At 38.4% G+C, this 20,385-nt stretch overlaps 1 protein-coding gene across 1 annotated transcript in view; it reads right to left on the reverse strand.

The window, feature by feature from the left end:
- Positions 1-20,385, reverse strand: part of LOC150084629 (RNA polymerase II-associated factor 1 homolog) — a 358,003-nt gene that overhangs the window by 258,671 nt on the left and 78,947 nt on the right. The gene's annotated exons all lie outside the window — the stretch shown is intronic.

Consider the following 20,385-nt stretch of genomic DNA (forward strand, 5'->3'; position numbering starts at 1 on the left):
CTTTCACCACGCTCTTAAAAGAGTTACAGGCTTGACTGCATTCCATGCAGTCACAAGTGGAAACGTTGCATCTTTGATTGTAAAACTGTGTTGAAATTCTGAAGGAATGACATTCTTATGCATCATTTTTGTCATAAAATCATTTTTATAGTGACATTTAAAGTTCCTAATGACTCCTTGGTGGCAAGTAACATGCAAAAGTATTTCTGCAATCAGACACTAATTTTGATTCAAGCAGGTGGTTGTTGTTATGGAAGTTTCTGGCGCAAGGGCTACTTTGGCCATATTGCACCTACCAAAGGTAGTGAAGCTATATGTGATGACTGATCTGGGAGCAGTTAAAATTGATCATACATTTGAATTCGTTTTAGGTTCAAAAAGAATTCGGAGAGGTTTGCATTATTACCTATGATGCGGCTGAGTGACAATGGTTCTTGTAATGACAAGGAGCTGAAAATACACTGTCGGACATTGTTCAACAAGCTACATTTAATGAGTATATGCTTTACTGTCAGTGGTTGCAAGCAGTGCGTACACTGCGGAGGATCGTTTCCTGTGAGCAAAAAAAGATGAGTGAGGTGAGTATGGCCTATTCGGCTTCTGGCTAGAATTACTTCTTTTCTATTTTTACGTAGGCTGGAATTCCATAATTGTGGTTCAGGTTTCAGCTGAAACAGCTTGTTCTGCGTTTGATTTCTCCACATAAGTGCCCACTGCTCCGTACATTTTTTCTGGATATTGCATCTACAATCAGTAAACGGGACAAGGTCATTTGTTGAATTTATGCTGGAGGGATGTTTTGCAGCATTATCTGCACATTCATTTCCTTTAATACCGCTGTGCCCTGGAATCCAAGAGAAGACAACAGTTTGCTGATGTTCGTGAAGACGTATCAGCGCATGTCTTAAGATTTTTAGCAAAGGATTGTGAGGTGTCGTGTTTTTGAGAGCTGAGAGAGCACTTTTGGAATCAATAAAAGCATCATATATAGCACTTTTGTATATATGATGCTTTTATTGATTGACAGGAGTGAAATATGTTCCAAGGCAAGCTTAATGGCGTGAAGTTCAGCAGTATAACTGCTGCATTCTGCAGGAAGTGTAAGTGAAATAGTTCTATTAGGGAAGACAGCAGCTGCACCCACTTTATTACCAGACTTAGAACCATCAGTGTAGATCTTAGAAAAGAGGGAATAATTCTGTGTATGGACAAGATGTGGCTGTTGGATGTTGATATCTGATATAGCACCTTTTCCCCGCTGCTCAAAGTAATCATCACAAGAAGGCGTGAAGGTAATCCACTGAGGATCTGGATCTCTTAAGTCACCGAGAACATTATGAAGTTGAATATTCCAGCATTCTGTTAGATTTTGGAATCTGATACCAGTAGGCCGAATTGTTTTTGGTTTGTTTGCATAGTGGATTATGTACTGAGGATCATGTAGTAGTGGCCAAATAGGATGTGTGGGGTGACTTTTAATTTTAACAGAGTATGTCATCAATAACATCTTTCTTCTGATATTCAGTGGAGGTTCGTGGGCCTCAACATAGAGACTTTGAACTGGCGATGTTCTGTATGCACCTAGAGCAATCCTAAGAGCAGTATGTTGGATGGGAGCAAGACGAGCCAAGGTACTCTCTCTAGCAGAGTCATAAACAGGTGCTCCATAATCCAGCCGAGATCTAATTAGGGATCTGTATAGATGGAGCAAAGTGTAACGGTCTGCACCCCATGATGTACTGGAGTTACCCGGAGTACGTTCATTTTCTTAATGCAAGTAGTTCGTAGGTTTTTGATGTGGTCTTGGAAATTTAGCTTCTTATCAAAAATTAGTCCTAGGAGACGAATATTGTTCATGATTGGAATAGGATGACTGTCCAAGAGTAGCTCAGGATCTGGATGGATTTTGCACTTGATGCAGAAGTGGATAGCTGTAGACTTTTGCTTTGATAGCCTGTATCCATTTTGGGTCATCCACAGTTCAGTATTATTTATTGATATTTGTAAGTGCCTCTCGATATAATTCATATTCTGGGAATGACAGGATAAGGTAAGGTCATCAGCGTAGAGATATGAGTCGACAGTGTTTGGAATTCTGTTTGTGATATTGTTGATTCGCATTGCAAATAAAGTGGCACTGAGTACAGAGCCTTGTGGGATTCCTTCTTCTTGTATGTATGTTTGTGACAGAGCCTGATGGTATCGGACTTGGAAAGACCTGTGGCGTAGGAAGTTTTCAATAAAAGATGGTAAATGGCCTCTCATATCAATAGTATGGAGATCCTTTAGGATTCCATAACGCCATGTGGTATCGAAAGCTTTTTCTATATCAAGACAAACCATGATCAGATGTTGATTTCTAATAAACGCATTTCTTATGTTTGATTCCACCTTTACCATAAGATCTAAAGATGATCTATTCTTCCGAAAGCCAAATTGATTGCTGCTGATTATGTTTCTTTTCTCGAGGTACCATGTTAATCGGCGGTACACCATTTTTTCCAAAGTTTTACTCAAGCAGCTGGTTAGACATATTGGTCTATAGTTGTATGGTGCCGAGTGATCTTTTCCTGGTTTAGGGATAGCTATTACGTAACAATGGTGCCAGGAACAGGGGAATGTGTGTTCAGAATAGACCCTATTGTAGAATTTTAGGAGTGAGGACAGAGATTTCTCGTGTAGATGTTTCAGCATTATATAGTAGATACTGTCAGGTGCAGGGGCGCTGTTTCTAGAGGTATTTATGGATTCTTTCAGTTCAGATAGTGTGAGTGGTTGATTATAGGGCAAAGAATAGGTAGTTTTGAAATTTAGTTTGAATTTCTCAGCTTCGGCTTTAATTTTTTGGAATGATGGCTGATAAGCTATTGATGTGGACAACTCAGAGAACGCAGTTCCTAAGGTGTTTGCAATCTCTGTGTGATCAGAAATCTCCTTTCCATTCCAGTTAAGAATAGCTGAAGGTGATTTAAGATATTTGCCATTCAACTGCCTTATTTTTTCCCAAATTATTCTGGAGTCGGTATCTTTGTTAATTGTTGAAGCGAATTTTATCCAAGAGTCTTTTTTGGCTTTTCAGTGGATGTATCATGCTTTGGCTCTAAGTCTTTTATAATTAATAAGGTTGACAGTGGTTGGGTATTTGCGGAATTGGTTCCCCACTGCATTTTTTTCTCTTTTAACCGTGTAACAGTCTTTGTTCCACCAATGATTGATATGCTTGCAGTTTCCTAGTTGAGACTGCGGAATGGTGATTGTTACAGCTCTAAGTATCTGTGCTGTTATATGCTCTGTGACGGTATCGACGGGAGAAGACTCAATGATGTGATCATTAAAAGAGACATAATTTTTATATTTTGCCCATTCTGCTTTGGAAAATTTCCATCTCGTTTGGGTTTCAGTTGTTTTAGAATGGGTGGTTTGAATTCGGCATATGACAGGATAGTGATCGCTGTTCAGAGGATTGTCATGTATCGTCCACTCGACACTTGGGAAGAGGATAGGAGAGCATAGCGAAAGATCTATTGCCGAGGTTGAACCAGTAGGAAAATGAATGTAAGTGGATAAGCCAGTGTTCAGCAACGTTAAATTCTGTCTGTCTAGTAACATTTCAATGAGCTCTCCACATCTATCTGAGACGGGAGATCCCCATAATGGATTGTGACCGTTAAAGTCTCCTAACAGGAAGATGGGAGACGGTACTTGCAAAATAAGGTTTTCCAGTTCCTGAATTGAACATGGTTTATTGGGTGGAAGATAGATTAAGACGATCATTAAAGCAGTGCCAACCACTATACGAGCTACAACGGCTTCTAGGAAAGTTTGGAGAACAATTTGCTTACAAGGAACTGTTGAGTCTATGAGTATGGCTACTCCTCCATGAACATTTTTTGTAATGGACCTGTCTTGACGAAAAAGAGTATAATATTTAATTGATACAGATACTTGAGGTGTTAAATTTGTCTCTTGTAGGCATATACCCACAGGATGATAACGATCGATTAACTCATATATGTCATCTATGTTGCTGCGAAACCCTCTGCAATTCCATTGGATTATGTTATTCATTGTGTAGGTTTAGAGTTAGCAGTCGAATCCGTCTGTTTTTTAGAAATGCTCTGTTTTTGACGGTCAAATTTTATTTTTTCCTTTTTTGGGAAGAATGGACGTGTGTCCATGTCGTCTTCAGCATATAGATCTAGAATGGGTTCATCATAGGTATTATTCTCTGCAACATCCATATTTGTGGTATCAGATGATTTCTTTCTGGCATAATCTGAGTTTTCCATTTGACCTGAAATAGCTGGAGCTTGAGTAGTAGGTGGTATTGAGATTGGTGTGTTATTAGTCCTATCGACAGTTTGTTTTGTGGATTGTGGTGCAGATGATAAGAGTGATCGAGCCCAGTCAGAAATTGACACTTTTGGTGGAACAGTTGTATCCGTCTGAGTTGAAACTGTTTGGTATCTTTTGGATGCTTCAGCATATGAACGTTTAGGTATGCTTTGTAGAAGGTGTTTTCTCGCTTCGAGGTACGTGACTTTGTTAACTACTTTGTATTTCTGGATTGTTTTCTCAAGCTTCCATTGCTCACAGGATTTAGAGAATGCTGAATGATTGCCTTTGCAGTTTGGGCATCGTGATGATTTGGCATTGCAATCGGTATGAATATACTCCTTTGATCCGCAATTTGAACATACTGAATTTCCTTGGCAGACAGTTTGGGAATGCCCAAACTTCTGACACTTGTAGCATCGAATAGGATTGGGGATGTAAGGACGGATGCGGCAGTTTAGGTATCCAGCTTTTACTGTTGAAGGTAGATTCGGTGCAGAAAAAGTAAGAATAATGCTGCGAGTGGGTACAAATTCTCCATCCTTCTTTAACATTATTCGTCTCGCTTGAATAACTTTCTGGTCTTGGAGTTCTTGAACAATCTCTTCCTCTTTGACGTTCAATAGGTCCCATTCGGATATGACTCCTTTAGAGGTATTAAGGGTGGCATGAGGAGATACCTTAGTGGGGAATCCACCAAATGATGTTAGTTTGAGGAGAGACTCAGAATGTTTGCGGTTGGTGGTTTCAACTAATAAGTCACCAGATTTCAATCTGCATACCATTTTTGGTGATCCGGCTACACTTTCTAAACATTTTTGTATATAGAAGGGAGATAGTGTACCTAATGACTGATTCGTTAAAGAATGCAGTATGAAGAAAGATGGGTATTCCATTTGAGGTACATCAGTTTTCATCCTTTTGCGGTTTTGATTGTCACAATTTTGTTGCAAATCCATAGGATTTGCAGCCTTTAGAAGAGGAAAATTTTTGTTTTCCATGATTGCTCCTTTTAGCCCTGGAAGGATAACGTTTCCTTCCAGGTTTCCGGCCCTGCCACGTGGAGGCAGGAGCAGTGCCACGAGGTGACCAAGCGGCTGTTAGTTGTGTTAGTGAGAGATATAAAAAAGAAACAGAAAGGTGAGCCCTGTCTGGGCCTTTGCCTACTTCCTGTAGTGTCAAAGAGCTACTCTAGTATAAAATGAAAAAAAAAAAAAAACGGTAATCACAACAAAAAGAAACTCTATATAGCAAAGGCTCTTCGAAAAGATCGCTTCAATGAACGCACTTTAATCGCTTGGCACCCGGGGCCCTATAAGTTCTCGAGCAGTAGCAGGCACTTTGTATTTGCAAACTACCCCAATTTTCTCAAGTTCTGACGAACTGATGGAACAAGATCATGAACAAACCTATCACGAAATATATCTTTGTCCATCCAAGCATTCTTTTGGACTTTATAGGTCACAGGTAAGTGTACAATTCCTTTAAAAGCCCATGGGCGCTGAAATTTATCAATCACCAAAAGCTTAATTTTATGCTGACCTGAAGCATTGGCACACATAAGAACGGTTACTCTTTCCTTATTAAGCTTAAACCCTGTTGCATTTTGTTCTTAGTGTCCAGCCAAAGTTTAAGTATAAGGGTAGGGACACCTACCCTTATACTTAAAATATAAAAAATATTTTAAGTATAAACTGATGATAACATATACAACATTAAAATTAGATCAGTGTTGAATCTATGGGGATGACTGGGGTTGAGTTTCGATAATAGGAAAAAATATATCCATGGAAATAATATCCAAGAAAAAATATCGCATTTATTATGTAATCATAGGAAACAAGCCCAAGTTTTACGTTCTATATTCTATAGTTAAGAAAAAAATAATAATAATTAAATATACTGTTGCTTGTGCAATTATTGAAATCTTTTTTTTTTTTTTTTTCAAATGCACTAGGAAGGAAAGTGGTATTTTTTCACTATACAAATTTAAACTAAATAAATGACCAATTTCATTGCAGCTTCACTTAATACTTAATAATTAAATATACTGTTTGTTGCTTGTGCAATTATTTAAATCTTTCTTTTTTTTTTTCAAATCCACTAGGTTGTTGTTGTTGTTATTTTAGTTTTTAGGAGCATTAGCAACTAAGGTCATATTGCTCCGAGATATGCGGTGGTCATTCCCTGACCTTTCCGCATCCTCCGTATTTGGTGGTGACGGGCTCGAACACCGGTCTAATCAAGAAGCGTGTGCTGTGCACTGCTGCTCCTTCCCACCTGGCTATGGAGGCGCCAATCCACTAGGAAGAAAAGTGGTATTTTTTCACTATAAATTTAAACTAAATAAATGACCAATTTCATTGCAGCTTCACTTAAAGGTTGAATTCTAATTCAACCCTAATTCCAGTCTAATCAAGAAGTGTGTGCTACGCACTACTGCTCCTCCCCACTTGGCTACAGAGGCGCCTAATTAATAGTGGAAGCTACTAAACGTTTCATACTGATTAAGAAATATTGTTCAACGCCTAAATAGTTGTCAAATGAACTAATGAGACTCGTGGCAGAGAAGAAAAATGCATGGGATGCATATAAATTATCAGGCGACACAGAAGCCAATGATATATATATATATATATATACGTTTACAATAGTTCGATTTTCTTAAGTACTGGTGTTTTATACATATAGGTATTGGCGTTAATACAATACTGGTCTTTAAGTTAGCCTAGTCTCGGTTATCTTAAATTCACATGGCCTATACATTTAGGAACTTATTGCTTATTGCTAAAGAAATTTTCATGATAATTACTGATCATCAAATAGTATTGATGATTACATATTGCTACAGATACATAAAATATTTTCATCAGTAATTATCATGAAAATTTCTTTAGCAATACGCAATAAGTTCCTAAATGTATAGGCCATGTGAATTTAAGATAACCGAGACTAGGCTAACTTAAAGACCAGTATTGTATTAACGCCAATACCTATATGTATAAAACACCAGTACTTAAGAAAATCGAACTATTGTAAACGTATATACACTGGCACGTATAATGTTCAATTGGCCAACAGGGCAATAACAATGGCATTAACGATGCACAAAAAACAGATTAAGAAACAATAGAATGATAATACAAAAGAATTATAATACAAAAGAATAATATATATATATATATATATATGCTAGTCTGTAATCAAATAAACAAAGGAGGTTAGGCAGGCGAAGGCAGATTACAAGAAATCTTTGGCAAAGGATGCTAAGAAAAACAGCAAGGATTTCTTTACTTATATAAACTCTAAAAGGAAGGGGATGAATCTGATTGGTCCACTTGATAGCGATAGTTCGACTGTTGATGATCCTACTCAGGTAGCAAACAAACTTAATGAGTATTTTGATTCTACATTCACACGAGTTATTAAGGTTTGAAAATGCACAAGGTTATCAAATTGTAACAGGGTGCTTAATGATTTTGTAATAACTGAGAACAAAGTGGAGGAGAAATTGTTGAAGTTAAACATAAGAAAGGCACCTGGGGGTGGTGGGATCTATCCAGTTATATTAAAGGATGCCGCAAAGGAAGTAAGCAAACCTTTAGCAATAATTATGAGAGCATCCTTGGACTCAGGAGAGGTCCCCACAGACTGAAGATGTGCAAATGTGTCACCAATTCACAAAAAAGGATCGAAACATGACACGAGTAATTACAGACCAGTTACTTTAACTTCTGTTCGGGATAAAATAATGGAGTCACTGGTTAAAGATGCATTGCAGGATCATCTAGACAAGACTGTAGCAATAATTCAGACACGACATGGGGGTATTATGACAGATTTGATAGGGGTATTATGACAAATTTGATTGGTTATTATGATGTCAAAGGAACTGGATGCAAAATATAATTTTGATATCATATACTTGGATTTCAGGAAAGCTTTTGACACTGTTTCGCATGAAGACTACTGTACATATTGGAGCAGAATGGTATTAAGGGTAAGTTGCTACAATGGATAAAAGGACGGTTGAGTAGGAGAAGACAGAAGGTGGTAATCAATGGGTGCTGCTCTTCATGGAATAATGTTATTAGTGGAGTCCCACAGGGTTCGGTATTGGGTCCACTATTGTTTTGTATATTTATCAATGATATTGATGAAGGTATATCAGGCTTAGTGCTGAAGTTTGCAGATGATACAAAGGTTGGCAGGGTTGTTAATGACAGTAGTGGCAGTGTGTTACTGCAACAGGATCTAGAAAATTTGGGCAGATGGGCTGAGAAGTGGCAACTGAAGGTTAACATTGAAAAATGCAAAGTACTGCATATGGGTAGAAGTAACCCCAGAGAAATGTACGAACTGTGTGGTACTACACTTAAGGTGGTAGAAAATAAAAAAGACTTGGGAGTAATTGTGCAGTCAGATATGAAGTTTTCTGAGCAATGCAGATAGGCTGCCAAGGCAGGTCATGGGGTGTTGTCAATGATATACAGGAATTTTGTTAGCAGGGAAAAGGAGGTGGTTGTCCCTCTGTATAAGGCAGTGGTCAGGCCACGCCTTGAGTACTGCTTGCAGGTCTGGAGGCCTCCTTTTAGAAAGGATGTAGATTTGCTTGAGCGTGTACAGAGAAGGGCAACAAGACTGGTGAGGGGAATGAAGGGATCCTCTTACCAGGAGAGGATCAAGTTCTGCAAATTGCAGCAGGTGGAGATTAGGCACGTGCGAGGTGATCTGATTGAGGTGTATAAGGCCTTGAATGGGTTGAGCATCCTGAATTCTGATGGGATTCTTTCACTTGTTCAGATTACGAACCTAAGGGGGGCATAAATTTAAATTGAGGAAGGACAGATGTAGAATAGATGTGTGGAAATTTGCCTTTAGCCAGCGGGTGGTTAATTGCTGGAACAAACTTCCATCTGTCGTTGTGGAAGGTGATAGGCTAAGTATTAAATAGCAAATGCTTAATGTACAGTACTCACCTTGAATATAATCTGCAATAGTTTTATGGAGAGACTGATGGCTAAATTTAAGGTGGAATAATTAAATTAATGAATTAAGGCGGGATAAAAAATAAGTTAATTTAACGGAATTTAAGATAAGCACAAGGAAGCAGAAGTCCACAAAACTGATAACAATTTTCTACCTTATGACAACCAGGGACGGAGTGGTGCACCTCTGCTTCCTTGCACTTATCTTAAATTCCGTTAAATTAACTTATTTTTTATCCCACCTTAATTCATTAATTTAATTATTCCACCTTAAATTTAGCCTATTGCAGTTAAATTTAGCATAAAACTATTGCAGATTATATACAAGGTGAGTACCATACATTAAACATTTGCTATTTAATACTTAGTCTATTATCACGGTATTATAAGAATTCTATAACTTTTATATTTGGAAGTTGATAGGTTAAATAAATTTAAGGAGGAACTGGACAAATATTTAGAGGGGATTGTTTTGTAATTTTTGGCTGATGCTGCATAAGCTCATACACTTGCTTTCTTGCATCGTATGCCACTACTACTACTATAGTCAGTTCTGTGGACATATGTGTGTGTGCGGCAGGCATGCAGCCAGTGGAAGGAATGAATTCATTTTACGGCTACTTTGCTATCATTATTATTATACTGCATTTTCTCAGACTGCTGGTTGCTGACATCCAAGGAAAGCAGCAGTGGAATAGCGCCATTGATGTACATTCTGTCAGACTGCTGGTTGCTGAGTTCGGAAAAAAGTGCGGGAATAATGCCATTGATGTCATGTTACCAGCTTACGACAGCAAGCCGCAGTGTCAGTCATCTCCGCACATATCTCACATGTCCACCTTACGTCATATGTCACATGACCAGAAGGTTCAGACCCGAGCTTTCTGATTCTTCTCAACATTACACAGTTCAACCCAGTACGGAAACATTTATTTTCCAATTTCAATATAACACTTTGCCTTTATTTCTTTGCTGGAGTAGTCTTTTAATGATGTGTTACAAGGGAGGCCTCCTTTCCACTTCACAAATAAACTCCTCTGTGTCAAACATTGTTGTTCCCAAAGTATAATAAACAAACTAATTAAGCCAACCACCCGATGCACAGGGAGAATGTCTCCTCAGGCTATTGATACAAATACCAAGCCATTTGCACTTGCAACACCTCCAATGGCATTTGGCAGGCATGCAACACCAGCTAACATTGTCCAATGCAGCGTTCGAAGCACCCATCTAGTTTGCATTCCTTTACTCTCTGTTTCCTGTAAAACTGGGCACTGGAAGGCATTACCAATGCCACACTTCAAGATCTCGTCTAGTATAGCCCTAAAACTATGGAGAGTACCCAACTAAGTTTTGAAGAAAGACAATTATAAAATGGTATTGGAAATATGAAAATATCAATGAAGTTCAGTGTTTAACAAATAGATATTTATTTACAGTATACCCAGTATAAAATAAAATAAAATAAAATATTTCAGTAGCTTTCGGAACTCGTGTCCCTTTATCAACTGACAAATTTGAATACATTACAAGCAAAGTGTGGCACGTTACTCATTCGTCATTGTTGTAGCACGGACGTGTGCTGCCTTGCGCCAGTGATCATCCATCAATAAAACGGTTGTCTCCAGGATTGGATGTATACGCATGCCTTTCTGGCGATTTAATGCCTTAGGGTTGTTCATTATGTTTAGTGACTCTAGCCATAGGCGGTGGCGAAAGTGTCGCGCGTGGTCAACTATCTCAAAGTCGCGCTTGGGGTCAAGATCGTGGTTGGTAGCCCAAAAATGTTCTGCAAGCGCGGACTGGTCAGTTTCGGCAAGCCGGATTGCTCTGTCGTGTTCCGTGAGGCGATCCTGGAGACGTCTCGATGTCTCACCTACGTAGCAACTGTTACAGGCCCTACAGGTGATACGGTACACTACATTGCTGCGTAAGACAGGTGTGACAGGGGTCTTCACACTGGAGACAAGTGAACGTAGGTTCCTACCTGGTAATTGTACACATTTGATGTTGTAACTTCTCAGGATCTTCGAGATACGTCCTGACACTCCTGGATAGTACGGAATGTAGGCGGATGATATGCCGACTTGCTTCGGAGGTCTTGGGTTGGAAGTAAGTTCTTGTGCCTGTAACAAGCATCTGTTTAGTACATGGGATGGATAACCGCATCTGGTTAGGTCCGCCTTCACACGGGAGATCTCGTTACGTCTAATTGTGTCGGTGCTGGAATGGCTCCAGGCCCTGGAGAACAGGGTGCGGGCAGTGCTATTGAGATGGCTTGGAGCGTGGCCGGACCCGTAGTTGGTGAATTGACCGCACCACATGGGTTTGCGGTATACTGAGGTCTCTAGATGTGGGCCTACGCGATGCACTAGCACGTCCAGAAACGGGAGCGAACCGTCCACCTCTGATTCTACGGTAAACTTGATGAAATTGGATAGAGAGTTGAGGTATTCTAGTAGTACCGTTTCAGAACCACGTGGTATTATGGTAAAAATATCGTCGACATATCTACACCACCTATTACAACGTGGTTAAAATTCCCTCCATCAGCATTAATGCTGATGGAGGGAATTTTAAACAATTAAAGTTTTATTGTTATAAAAAAAATTGTTTTTTTTCTTCAAAGTACCAAAAAAAATTTACATTTGTATATACCGTTCATTAAATATAAATTTTTAAAGTGTGTGTACATAATTTGGAAACACCCTGTATTATAATTAACTTAACTTTCAAGCGTAACGGTATAGCCTAGTACACATAATGCAAACTTGGTAGCGTAGTAGTAATACTGCTGAATAACTGGTGTATCGATAAGAATGTTTGAATTTTAATTATATATAATTAATAACATAAACTTCGTACCATGATCGATGTGTTATTATTGCATTAGATGTTTTATTGCATTAGATATATTTGTTTAGTGAAGTATTTTTAATTATTAGCATTAGTAGAGGCATATGATGCAAGAAAGAAAGCTTATACAGCATCAGCCAAATATACCACACTTCCCATTTCACCCATACATTCGTTCCAAACGTTTGCCCAGTTCTTCCTTGAATTTATTTAAGCAATAAACTTTCACAAACGACAGTTGGAAGTCTGTTCCAGCAATCAACTACTCACTGGTTAAAGGCAAACTTCTCATCTATTCTACAACTGTCTTTCCTCAATCTGAGTTTATGACCCCTCAGGTTCATAATCTGAGCAAGATACAGAATCCCATCAGCATTAAGCCTACTGAAACCATTCAAGGCCTTATCCACCTCAATCAGATCACCGTGCAGATGCTGCAATTTGCAGAACTTCAGATTTCTTGGTAAGAGAATCTCCTTTGTTCCCCTCACCAAACTTGCTGCCCTTCTCTGTACTCACTCTAGCAACTCTACATCCTAAAATGAGGCCTCCAGACCGGCATGCAGCACACAAGATGCGGCCCGACCACCATACCATACAAAGGGACAATCACCTCCTTATATCAATGACAAAACCCCATTACCTGCTCTGGCAGAAATTTCATATCTGACTGTACAATTACCCCCAGTTGTTTTTCATTCTCCACTACACTGAGTCAAGGTGTGTTTGTTTTAACTGCGTTCTCCAGGGTTTCCCCTATATGCCACTGTAACATCTGAAAAGGCAAAGGCCAGGCCGGTCAGTCTATATACAGGGTGATTCACTACCAGTGCGACAAACTTGCAGGAGGTGTAGGGGGCACAAAGACGAATCAGAATCACATAGCATTGCAGGGTCCGAAATGCCTTCGTCATGCGGTAGAGGATGTTGAACGGGAGGTCGCATGAACAGCGATCCTGCTGGAAGTCAGCATTTGCAAACCGGTTCCCGAGGCAGTAGGATGGACGAGTATTCAAACGTTGAACTGGCCAACATGCACCTCGCGTATGGAGCTGCGGACTGTAATGGGCACGCCGCTCTGCGCTTGTACCAGGTACGTTTCCTGCACAGGCATGCTCCTCATCATACGATTTTCGCACGTGTGCACAGAAGGTTACGCGAGACTGGTTGTTTCACGAGAGGTACCATGAATCGAGAGCGAACGACGAGGACGCCAGACAATGAGGAGAATGTCCTACGTCTTGCAGAAGGCAATCCGAGTATGAGTACTCGAGTGATAGACCAATGATTGGGTATTTCACAATCCACTGTATGGAGGATACTGTCAACAAACCAAAGTTCATACCATCTGCAACGCATCCAATCACTGTAGCCTGCGGATTATCCACTCTGGAGGACTTTTGCTACTTGGTATCTTCAACAGAAACAGTTCGCAAATGCTGACTTCCAGTGGGATCGCTGTTCACGCGACCTCCCGTTCAACGTCCCTACCGCATGACGAAGTCATTTCAGACCCTGCAATGCTATGCGATTCCGATTCGTCTTTGTGCCCCCTACACCTCCTGCAAGTTTGTCGCACTGGTAGTGAATCACCCTATATATGTTGGTGTAAGTATGTGTCTTGTTATGTTGAGTGCCGGCACCTGGAGACTTCGGGGGCAGGGGGGGAACACCAAGTCCCCTGACTCCCAATCTTGCCCACGTGGAGGTGCACAGGAGGTCCACTTTCCAGCTGAGACTCTTTCTGGTGCATATCAGGCAAGCCCAAAGGTATTCAAAGAAAGGAAAAGGGATACAGAAATGGTAGTATGGAAAATGGAGGGAAAGGAAAATGGATATAAAGCAACGGGATGAGAGAAATAGGCATACCTGGAAAAGAAGCAAAGTAGGAAGAAAAGAGTAAAGGCATTAGCGGAAAGATAATCAATTTTTAAACTAAGAAAATCAATCTTTTAGATTAATCTTGTAGAACAATTTAGATTAATCTTGTAGAACAATGACTGTCTACCTGGCAGCAGTACCAAGAAAATTAACATGTCACAGTTGCAACTATCAGATACCAAGACAATTTTCAATTGACTTGGTTAAAACTATTAACATTACAACTCTTGATATTATGATTTAACTCTTGATATTATGATTTAACTCTTGATATTATGATTAAAACTCTTAATATTAACACAAGACATGCAGCGAAGAAAAGACATGAAGGTCAAAATACTAGCTAATGGGGATTTCCGCAGCCAGTAAGAAAGAAATTCACACAGCTGAAAACATCCAATTATTATACTGAACACCTAGCAACAACTACATTAAACCAAAAATCACTGTTTACTGATAATCGAATAACCTCTTTATTCCCATCACTACAGGTAAACTCTATTGAAATTTGATCTCAACTTAAGATATAAATTAGTCAACAAATAGCTCAATATCTAAAACTAACAAAATTTCACAGTCATTTAAATTTCAATTTAGCAAGTCAGAAATTCTGATCTCAAAAGAAAACAGTAAGATAATATATATATTTTTTGTTAGTTGTTGGCACATTGGCTTCTGTGGCCATAATGCACCTCCAAAAGTTTTTGCATTTTCTACTCTGATCCAAGCTCGAGGCGGGATTTGAACCCGCGACCTAGCGGTTGTCAGGCAGGCACTTTACCCACCTGGCTAGTCCAGTTGGTATTATAATAGACTATACCCAAAATAGTACAACCAATCTGAGATTTCAGCATTATGAAGCTGCAAGGCAGAATTTTCTTTCCAAGGTCTGTCATCATCCCGTGTGGGAAGTCAGTTTGACAATTATGTCCAGAGCCACCCAGAACACAAGGACAACCATTTACAAAAGGCCAACTGCCTGAGCACACAAGGTACTCATTTTAAAATTTTTCATAAGTTCAATATATTTTTTATCACCAATCTTTAATTGACTCGATCCAGTCTTGTCTATATAAGTCTTGTATAATTAAGTCAAAATCAAAATTGCTGCAAACCTCAGCAATGAAAGCTTTATCATTAATTTCTAATTAAGACAATCTCAATTTTTTTTTTTTTTACACAATTTTTCCGAAGTCTTTTGAGGAATCAAAATACCAAGCACAAGCTCTGTGCTCAGTACAAACATAATGGAGAATATCATGTTGTTCTCAGGGGACACAAGTGTTTTTGCTAAGAATCAGTTTCAATCAGTCTTTTCCTTCGCCTAAAGATCTTATCTGCAATTTCCACCAAAGCAAGGTAATTCTCCTTTACTGTCAAGAAATCTAGGCAAGACATTCTTCTCATATATATTTGTCAATATTTGTAAGTCCCTTCTATAATCTAAGTAACAGTTACATTCAAAAATTAAATGCTGCACTGTTTCAGGCTCTCTGCAGTTACACAGTGCAGAAGCAGCAAGGCCAAAAGTATGCTTGTTTGTATTTGGTTTTTAGGAGCATTAGTTGCTAATGCTCCTAATGCTTGTTTGTTATTTGGTTTTTAGAAGCATTAGTTGCTAATGCTCCTAATGCTTGTTTGTTATTTGGTTTTTAGAAGCATTAGCAACTAAGGCCATATTTGCTCCGGGAATATGTGGTGGTCATTCCCTGGCCTTACCGCATCCTCCGTATTTGGTGGTGACGGGCTCGAACCCTGGTCTAATCAAGAAGCGTGTGCTACGCACTGCTGCTCCTTCCCACCTGGATAGGGAAGCGCCTCCAAAAGTATGCAATTTAAAATTCAGATTTCCATGGCCTGAAATCAAGAATGTTAAATTTAAGCCTGGATTAAACCAAGGCATATTTTATTTACTTAATTCTATCACCCTAGGCTTGAATTTATTAGTAATTCTACCCTTAGTATCATTAGACCATTCCTCCTTCCAATCTACAAGGAACTGATTGCAAATTCTCGGCAAATCTTTCTTAACTGGTAACTCTAGATTAAGTGTATAGTGGTCAATAACAGCAGGTAGACCCTTCCGCCTATAATACTGTAAGTAGTTAAATATTATTTCAAACTGAATGGGCAGTTTGCCTGTTAGTACCTGGAGAGCTGATGTTGAAATTGTACAACATGCCCTTGATGTCGCTAATAAAAAGAACCATTCAGGCATCTGGTGACCGAATTCGGATTAATGTCAAGATGAAATTTACTAACTGTAACACTAACAGCTGCATTCATATGGTACTTAATGAATTTTATATGCACATTATTTGCAACAAAATTTGCTTTTAATTTTGCTAATGCATGGAGCATATTTCTGGGGTACTGCATATGCATATCATTCTGTTAGTTTGGGTTCTAACTATGTTACCATGTACCTGTTTAGCTAAATTGGTTTCCCAGTTTGAGTTTTATGGCTTGAAAACTGAAATTATTATTTCGATATCCAGTTAAGTGGCCTCGAGATGACTATTCGAATTGGTGCGTTTGAGAATCAAGTCAGTGGGATGTTTCCTAGGTTAAGTTTTCGAAATAAAAACAATGATCACCAAAACATCATCTATATACATAAAGAATTTAATGCCATTTTTTATTTTATTCTCATAGTAGTGCAAGTAAACGTTAACAGTGGAGCATGAGCAGCTCGCTACCACTACCATGCCTCTACTTTGCACGTAATATTGCTGCCCACTTGTACATGATTGTAAAACAAGCATAATGATCAAACCAGCATTTACTACAACCTAAAATCCCCTGAAACTCTGTAATATTATTGTAATACTACTTTTAGGTTACTGTGTGAAATATTAGTAGATTTCCAAAGTCAAAGGTATACACTTTCCCTATTTTATTGTGCTTGATGTATTCTAAAAGATTTCTGTTGCCAGATATAAAATTAGTACTGTGAGATTAGTGATAATTAAGTTTAGTTTTGCCTCCAGTTTTTTACTGGGGTTTTAAATATAGCTATTTCTACATGAGGTAATAAATCTGCTGCCTACTGAAACTTTGCTGAATTTCAGAATCCAATAAATGTATGGAAATTCTGTGTTATCAGTTTAGCTTTTTTATGCAAGTGCCAATAATTTTTTTTGTAATGATGCTGGAAGCAGTACTGGTAATTTTGAAGGTTTCTCTATCATCAATTCCTTTTTAAATATATCCAAATAAAATTGCTTGCAAATTATGCTGAAGTTGTTATTAGCTTTATCTGTGCTAGTGAAAACAAAGTTATTTTGAAATTCTTTAATATGCTTATTAAAATGTTTTATATTATATTGTTGGTAGTTTTTGGTACTGTATATTATTTCTAAAGCCTGCCATAATATAATTCGTGGTGATATTAATCCACCTTTGAAATGCTTCCATGGGTATATTGTATTTATAGGCTAATTTGTATGCAAACTGTAATAGATCCATTCTTATAGAGCTTTGGATTCTATGGAATTTGAATAAGAGCATTAGGCTTGAACTTTTATTTTTTTTTGGCTGAGGCTACATAAGCTCATATGCTTGCTTTCTTGCATCACATGCCTCTACTACTACAGGTAACCCCCTTTTAACGCTGATAATTCGTTCCGGAAAAACAGAGCCTTAATGAATTCATGCAAAGTGAATCCGCACTAAGCGAGTGCCACATTCCCATAATGTTAGTTTAACTTCTGTTCCGGGTAAAATAATGGAGTCACTGGTTAAAGATGCATTGCAGGATCATCTAGACAAGACTGCAGCAATAATTCAGACACAGCATGGGTTTGTTAAGGGAAAGTCTTGTCTGACAAATTTGATAGGATATTATGATGTGGTTACAAAGGAACTGGATGCAAAAAAATAATTTTGATATCATATATTTGGATTTCAGGAAAGCTTTTGACACTGTTGCGCATGGAAGACTATTGTACAAATTGGAGCAGAATGGTATTAAGGGTAAGTTGCTACAATGGATAAAAGGATGGTTGAGTGGGAGAAGACAGAGGGTGGTAATCAATGGGTGCTGCTCTTCATAGACTAATGTTATTAGTGGAGTCCCACAGGGTTCGGTGTTGGGTCCACTGTTGTTTTGTATATTTATCAATGATATTGATGAAGGTATATCAGGCTTAGTGTCGAAGTTTGCAGATGATACAAAGGTTGGCAGGGTTGTTAATGACAGTAATGGCAGTGTGCTACTGCAACAGGATCTAGATAATTTGGGCAGATGGGCTAAGAAGTGGCAACTGAAGTTTAACCTTGACAGATGCAAAGTACTGCATATGGGTAGAAGTAACCACAGAGAAACTGTGTGGTACTACACTTAAGGTGGTAGAAAATGAAAAAGACCTGGGAGTAATTGTGCAGGCAGATATGAAGTTTTCTGAGCAAGGCAGACAGGCTGCCAGGGCTGGTCATGGGGTTTTGTCAATGATATATAGGAATTTTCCTAGCAGGGAAAAGGAGGTGATTATCCCACTGTATAAGGCAATGGTCGGGTCACGCCTTGAGTACTGCGTACAGGTCTGGAGGCCTCATTTTAGGAAGGATGTAGATTTACTTGAGCGTGTACAGAGAAGGGCAACAAGATTGGTGAGGGGAAGGAAGGGATCCTCTTATCAAGAGAGGCTTAAGTTCTGCAAATTGCAGTGGCTGGAGACTAGGCACCTGCGCTGGTGATCTGATTGAGGTGTATAAGGCCTTGAATGGGTTCAGCGCTGAATTCTGATGGGATCCTTCCACTTGTTCAGATTACGAACCTAAGAGGGCATAAATTCAAATTAAGGAAAGACAGATGTAGATTAGATGTGCGGAAATTTGCCTTTAGCCAGCGGGTGGTTAATTGCTGGAACAAACTTCCATCTGTCGTGGAAGTTGATAGGTTGAATAAATTTAAGGAGGAACTCTGGACAGGCATTTGGAGGGAATGGTATGATTTTTTTTTTTTTTTTTTTTTGGCTGATGCTGCATAAGCTCATACATTTGCTTTCTTGCCTCACATGCCACTACTACTACTACTACTACAACAACTACTAATGTAACATTATTTCCTAATCAATAATAATCGGTAGTGAAAAGATGTACAAATTTCGGTCAAAATATTTAATATTCAAATATTGTACATATAAAATATTCTGCATTACATACGTATATAATTATGTGGTAACTACTTACGTATCAAAATTAAACTTAAAATTCCAATTAAAATCATGAATTTAATTGATCTAAATTGATTTAATTTAACTGATGAATTTAATCATGAAAAATCTGTCGATTTTCGGTTGAACTTTGGCCGCCTTCCAAATAAACTAAAAGGGGTATTAATTTTAAATCCTCCACAGCGTTACCACCCAACAATAAAGTCAACCGATCCTTCACCGCTTTGAAAGCTGGCATGTTTTTTTTTTCTTCTTCTTCTTTCAATATGAAACTTCTTTTAGGCATTCGTTTCCACAAAAGTCTGCTTCATCTATGTTAAAAACTTGTTGAGAAGTATAACACATAATACCCCTCTTCAATAATTTTAACAAATTCTTTTTTGAAAGTTTCGGCTCCTTGATATGCACTTGCAGCTTCTCCCTGGATTTTAAATCTATTCAATCAGCCCTTACCAGTTTTAAATGGTTCCACATTTTTTATTATTTTTTTTTTCATGTGAGTTTTCTTCAGATAATCATATTGGCTAATCTCTTTCTCTCTCTCTCTCCCTCTTTTTTTTTTTTTAATAATATTTAACTTAACCGAATTCTGCATTGGATATTATCTTCAATAAAATTAGTTAGTCTTTCCATTTCAATCCTAATAGCCGGCCTAGCCCTAGTTGCTTGCAGTGGAACAGCTATCTTTCCCACTTCTAAAATTAATTCTTTATTTTTTTATAATTGTTCTTACAGTTAAACTTGCAAGTCCTAAATTATGGCACACATCTGCTTGTCGTTGACCGGAATCGATTCGCTTCAAAACATCTAATTTAATTTTCAAATTCAGTTTTTTTCTTACATTTATAGTCTTCATACTGCCCAGACGTTGTTGCTTTTTCGTTCTTTTTTCATTCTTCGAAATTGTAACTGCGTTGGTTGCATTAATTACGATACAATGTTCAAGTAAACTGTCCGTTACGCACGATGTCTAATACTGTACTGAGTGATGACTAGACTCGGATAAATGCATATAACACAAATATTACAAGCAATATATTTGATCATTTTTTAAAATGTTGATCTCGGAACTATGTAACAAGTCACTGTACTGCAATTAAATTAGCGTGCGAAAAAATTTCACTGAGCGTGGGAAAATTTCTCAAGTC

Source organism: Mastigoproctus giganteus, chromosome 6 (genome assembly GCF_048544385.1).
Source record: "Mastigoproctus giganteus isolate SK-2022 chromosome 6, ASM4854438v1, whole genome shotgun sequence".
Taxonomy (NCBI): Eukaryota; Metazoa; Arthropoda; class Arachnida; order Uropygi; family Thelyphonidae; genus Mastigoproctus; species Mastigoproctus giganteus.